This window comes from Carassius gibelio, chromosome B7 (genome assembly GCF_023724105.1).
Source record: "Carassius gibelio isolate Cgi1373 ecotype wild population from Czech Republic chromosome B7, carGib1.2-hapl.c, whole genome shotgun sequence".
In the NCBI taxonomy this organism is placed as follows: Eukaryota; Metazoa; Chordata; class Actinopteri; order Cypriniformes; family Cyprinidae; genus Carassius; species Carassius gibelio.
The window spans coordinates 20,428,598-20,435,200 of record NC_068402.1 but is presented as its reverse complement, the minus strand read 5'-3'; positions in this window follow the sequence as shown (position 1 = coordinate 20,435,200).

Sequence of the window (6,603 nt, the reverse complement as noted above, 5' to 3'; positions counted from 1 at the left end):
ATCGCTGAAAAATGTTGATGACTTTGCCCCAAAATAAAGTTTAAAAAAAAGTTTTCCCCACCGGTTATACATTTACTACGCATGCGCAAGGGTTCCTAAAATGTAATCAAATTACTGATTACTCCTTTTAAAAGTAATCACTTTACTGTTCTGATTACTTTATTTAAAAAGTAATTAGTAATTTGTTACATTAGTTACATTACTTTTTTTCTCTATGAAATTTATGAAATCCCAGCATGCACTCTCCCAATAAATATTTGTTATTAAAGCATCAAAATTCACAGAACGCTGTTATTTTTAACTAAAGCAAGCGGCTGCTGCATGCATGGTTTGGCAGAATGCAAGCAAAGAGCGCTGCATTTATAATCTCTAAAAGACATGTCAGTTAATCTCTAAAAGACATGTCAGCCTTATTAGGCCTATTATTATTAGTAGTAGTAAATAAAGTATTAAATTACATGAAATTATATCCCCAAAATAATTTCAAAGCACATCATGATGCGCTGTGAGGATAATTAAAACTTAGGCTATTAGCTTACACTTTACTGAAAATGTTTTTTTTTTTTTTTTTTAAGGTCAATTATAGGCCTATAATTAAAAATTATTAACACTGCAGTCATCAATGAAAATGAAGAGCATCTGTATTTTGTGCATCGATTTTCAAAAACAACCTGTTTAACAATATGTATCTTCTCATGTTTTTCACTATATGGGCCACAAGAGAATTATTAATGAAATAATTTAAGACAGTTATATAACGTTATCAGCATGTTGAAATAGTTTCGTCTTTCATCTCATTGTCTCAGAAAATATCAGCATATGACGTTCCCACAAGTTAATATGACATTCCCATGAATTAATATCTTGTGGCCACAACATATTATCACGTTCCCACAAGATATTATGTTGTGTCCATAACAAAACTAAGTGAACCGACCATGTTCTTTCACGGGCACCGTATTCTGGTCACCCTTGAAGAGATGTGTTTTTCTGGATTATTGTAAGATAAAATATCTGTTACAGCTTTTATAATGTACGTTTAGCTACATAGGTATGTAAACACAGCTATTAAAATAAATATAAGCAAGAACAGGAGCCATAAGCTTTGCATGTATCATATGTATGAAAATGATGAGGTCCAGAAGTACCTATATAAAACAATGTCATGGTGCATTATAGGATTGATAGACAATACCAGTATTTCTACATACATTTACTATGTGTTTTTACGCTTTGATTTGAAAGAAACAGTGCATCCTCGTGGCGCAGCTGACACAGAAGAGCCTACGCTGCCTGCATTCAGATCATATTCTCCAAAATTGTGCTACAGTGATGCGGAGAGACATAGAGGAGACAAATTATTGAATAAAGTTGTTATTTTTGTTTTATCCTTGTACAACAAGTATTCTAATTGCTTCATAACGTTACAGTTGAACCACTGATGGCAGATGGACCTTGACAGAGTATTTTACTTAGCAGTATGTCGGACAGTCAGAAGCCTCCCAGTTATCATCCAAAGTATCTTAAATTGTGTTCTGAAGATGAACAAATCTTTTACGGGTTTGGAACGACATGGGGGTAAGTGATTAATGTCAAAATTTTCATTTTGGGGTGGAGTATCCCTTTAACTGTACAGATGAACGTTAAAAATGCAGATTTACGAGAAGAACCCACAGAAACAAAACTTAAATGTGGAAGTAGGAAGTAAATATTAAAAACAATTACACCTTCAGGAATTTGACAACAAATTGACTTTTGTATAGCCTACTTTGTGTCTGTTCACTTTTGGTTTTAATGCCGTAAGTTATTATTGACATGATCTTTGGTGTAGTTAGTAGTTAAACGTGCAGCAAGTAAAAGGGTGAAGCACTAACATCTTCACTTGTAACAAGTCCTCAATTTGTGCTTCAAGCCAATAAATGCACTTCAAGTCAAATTTAAGCCTGCTGTTAATTAACAGTCCTTTGCAGAGTCTTTGCAGTCCGCAGGTGCTTCAGACACAGTTGATGTGTTTTACCGCTTGGCTTGGATGTTCTTCTGGTGGCTACAGAGATACTGACCAACCCATCTGGACACCAGGAGCACTGGGCTATCAGCTTGACCCGATGATTAAGAAATCACATGATCATTTTATTATACGTATTTATATATAATATGTTAACCTACTATGATTAAGGTGAATGAAGAGAAGCCAGATCCAAGCACAACTTCTTGGGATCATCATGATGATAAGGATGAGGAAGCCTCTGATATGTGTCCAACCAACTTGTATTCAGCTGTGCTGAATTTGTTAATTTAAAGGGTTAGTTCACCCAAAAATCTAAATTATGTCATTTACCCTTAAGGCGCCACGGTTTTTTGGAAAAAACATTGTATTTTGACATCAAGATTTCAAAAGCTTGTGGCTTGAAAGGGCTTAAAGATAGAGATCTACTGTCAATTAGAAAAATGTTTGGCATGATCGAAAGTTTATGTGGGGTGATTCGTTCGCGAACCGGATATCACTAAACTGCAGTTTTTTGAATTCTCACAACAGACATGGAAGAGAAGACAATGCTGAATAAAGTCGTACTTTTTGCTATTTTTGGACCAAAATGTATTTTCGATGCTTCAAAAAATTCTAACTGACCCTCTGATGTCACATGGACTACTTTGATGATGTTTTTCTTACCTTTCTGGAAATGGACAGAATACGGTACACACAGTTTCAATGGAGGGACTGAGAGCTCTCGGACTAAATCTAAAATATCTTAAACTGTGTTCCGAAGATAAACAGAGGTCTTACAGGTCTGGAACGACATGAGGGTGAGTTATTAATGACATAATTATGATTTTTGGGAGAACTAACCCTTTAAGCATAACATAGGTAGTACATGATAGTGTGAAAAAATTAAAGAATTTGTTTAAAAAAAATATTCAGTATCAAATAAATGCTTATACACTTTATATTCATCAAAGAATACTGAGAGAAAATTATTATGGTTTCTCAAAAAATAAATAAGTAGATAGATAAATAAAGCAGAACAACAAATAATGGATGATAATAAGAGTCAGCATTGCCATCACAGGAATTACTAACTAATTATTCAAATATATTAATGTTAACAAACTGCATAGATCCACTGATCTATTATAGTGAACTTTATTTCACTGTATAGTCAGATCAGTGCATATCTAATAAAATACTAAATTATTAACATGACCATATATGAATAGGATTTTGTTTACAACAATTTTTGTTAAATCAACAACAGAATAGTGATTTACTGACCCAAATGGCCTAAACATTTTTTTTATTATTATTATTATATATATATATATATATATATATATATATATATATATATATATATATATATACATATTATATATTATATATTATGGAAACATGTACACATTTATTTATACACATACAAGCATAAAACATACTTAAAGCACATTTTAAAACACCAGAAATGTATGTAAATAATATAAAATTTCAGTACTGGTAATTACCCTATTATGAATTAGCTGCAATTAATACTTCCTTGTTGAACAAAAGTTCTTTTGAACAAATCTCTTATACTAACCCCACATTTTTGAATGCTAATGTATTTTAAAATGCATTGGGATGCCCTATTTTAAGTGATTTGTTGTGAAGTCCAATTTATTTTCAAATAAATTGTAAAAAGTTGCATTGTTCAGGTGCTTTATGTCCATTGTCTTTCTTATTTTTCCTTTTAGAAACTGGTAAAAGAAAAAGGAGTTGCACAACAAATAGCACAAAAATAGGAGTCTGCTCTAACAAATCAAATCACCATTGTTATAAATGCAGACAAAACTTCAAAACGTCGGTACACTTAAAAAAAACATAAACTAGCTCATTCAGGAGAAAGGTCAATGAATGTAGCAAGAGGTCCATTACGGCCTTTGAACTAAAAGTACATCAGCATATTTATTCAGGAGAAAAGCCCACTGCTCCGAATGTGGAAAGATCTTTGCTCATTCAGGGTCTTTTTCTAATCACAGCAGACTTCATGAAAAGCACCATCACTGCCCTGAGTGTAACAAGCGTTTCCAGCAACTTATAGATCTATGAATTCACCAAAGGACTCATACGGGAGAGAAGCCATACATGTGCTCACAATGCTGGAAGGCTCTTACTATATCCGGAGCATTACAAGTTCACCTACCAACCCACACTGGTGAAAAACCTTACGAGTGCAAAGAGTGCAAGATGTTCTGCCAGGTTCAGTCACATTTTAGAAAATCCTTATCGATACACTGTATGCAACAAGACGTTCACCAGCAGCAGGAAACTAATAGAGCATCAGCCACCTCAATCAGAAGAAAAACTGTTTCGCTGCGGGGTTTGTAGTGAAGCTATCACTGCTTTCTGTCAACTTAAAGAACACACGCAGCGTCACAAAAGAGAGAAGCACCATCACTGTACTGAGTGCAGAAAAACCTTTATGCATTCGTATTTGCTAAGGAGTCACCAGTGTGCACACTCGGATGAGAGACCATACTCCTGCACTGAATGTGGAAAGTCATTTGACCTGAAAATGCACCTGAACACTCACAGTGAAGCATGACCTCATATTTGCTCTGAGTGTGGAAAGAGCTTCCGCAGGGCTGCAGAGCTTAGGATACATCTGAGAGTACATACGGGAGAAAAGCCTTATCCCTGCTCCGTCTGCGGCATGGGCTTCAAACAGCCTCACAGCTCAGAGTGCATGAACGCACTCACACAGAAGAGAGGCCATTCCCCTGCACGGACTATACGTAGACCTTCAAAGACAACAGAAGCCTGCTTACACACCAGAGAGTGGACCATAAATAAAGAAAGTCTTCTATTAATAAGATATATATATTTGGATCATACAGTAAATTAATGATTGTTGCAGCAATGTAGTTTTAACACAGTACTATATGCTCTATGCTACCCTGTTACCTGTAAGACCTTATTGGGTAAATGCAGATTACTAATGATTCTTACACTTTACACTTAAAGATGCTTTTGGGACTATGCTCAGGAATATCATATATCTTATTATTAATACACCTAGGGTTAATCAGCAAGAAATTAGCTGTTTGACTTTTTTTTTTGAGAAATTCTTTTGGATCGGATTTTCAGGGTTTTTTATGGAGATGTAACTAACTTGTACTGTTTATGAAAACAGTGAAGTTTTCAAATTTAATATAAATTACTAATAAGCATTTATCTGATATATCATTTATGTCCTTATCGTATTATAATCATTAAATCATGCTGAAATGTTTTGTGTACAAAGTAAATACTTTATTTTACACTTTTATACACTGTTAAATATTATTTTTAATATTATAGAACAGTTTTTTTTGTCTTTTTCACATACTTGTCACACGTTGGTGATACAAACTGCATGAGGAGTGAAGGAGATAAAAGAAAAGTAATTTAATCAGATAAATCCAGGAGAACAGGCACGGAAGCCAGTTTAACAGACAGAGAATGGACAAAGACTAAGAGAGAACTGAGGACTTATAAGCATGTACCAAACAAAGGGAACTAATGAGACGATTAACAGACAGACAACAGGTGAACAATGACATAATCAGGCAACTCAGGAAAACTAGGTCACAAATGAAGAGAACAGAAAACAAGGCATACATGTAACAGTTCGCTCAATCCTGGAGTTTCTCTGCGCCATAAACTTTTACACTTTTACTTTTTAATTAATTCTCTCTTGTATAAAAGATACTTATAAAGATACTTTTTATTTATGTATTTTTTATTTATATATTTGTATTTTGATAGGTGTAAGCATATTTTTCAAGAATACTAATAATAAAACTTTTTGATGCGGGAAAAACAGCAGATTGACATCACATGGATACATTTTTGCCTTTTCTATTTCACATTTATAAATATAATTTGCTATGAAATAAAACAGAATCCATTTTAACTGATGTGTGCCATCCAAAAAATGCTGCTTACCGTCGTGAATTCTTTCATGAAAATTAGTTGTGTACTAAGCATAAATTATCACATAAAATTAAGCAACAACATCTTTGCACATGTTAAAATGCAAGACATTTTGGGTTCCTTGAAGCAAACAGTTCTTAAGGAGTGAACAGTTCTTAAAAGAACCATTGTTTTAATTGTGCAATGGAAAAGTTCTACATATGTTAAAGGTTCTTCATGCTAGTAGGTAGCAATAAAGAACTGTTATTTTCAAGTGTGTATGACAAAATAGCATTGAAAATGATGAGCCTGGCTATGCTAGTTTAGACGTGGATGTCACCTGTAGAAGAGCCGTTGTTCAATATCAACCAAAAGAGGGCAGTATGTTCATTTAAATGCATTACTCATTTAAAGGTTTTAGGATTATGTTGCACAAGGTCAAACCTACATATAAGCACAGTGTTACATGTGTTAACCAGCTCTTTTTACATTATTTAAATATCTGCTCAAAAAGGGATTTTTATGGGTCTGCACCATCAGATCTAAAATGAACAAACGTTAACACATTAAATAAACATGCAACCATACATATAACGCACATTTATTAGAGTTTCATCAATGAGACTAGCAAATATCTGACATGTGAATATATTATCTACAAAATGTTTACTGCAGACATC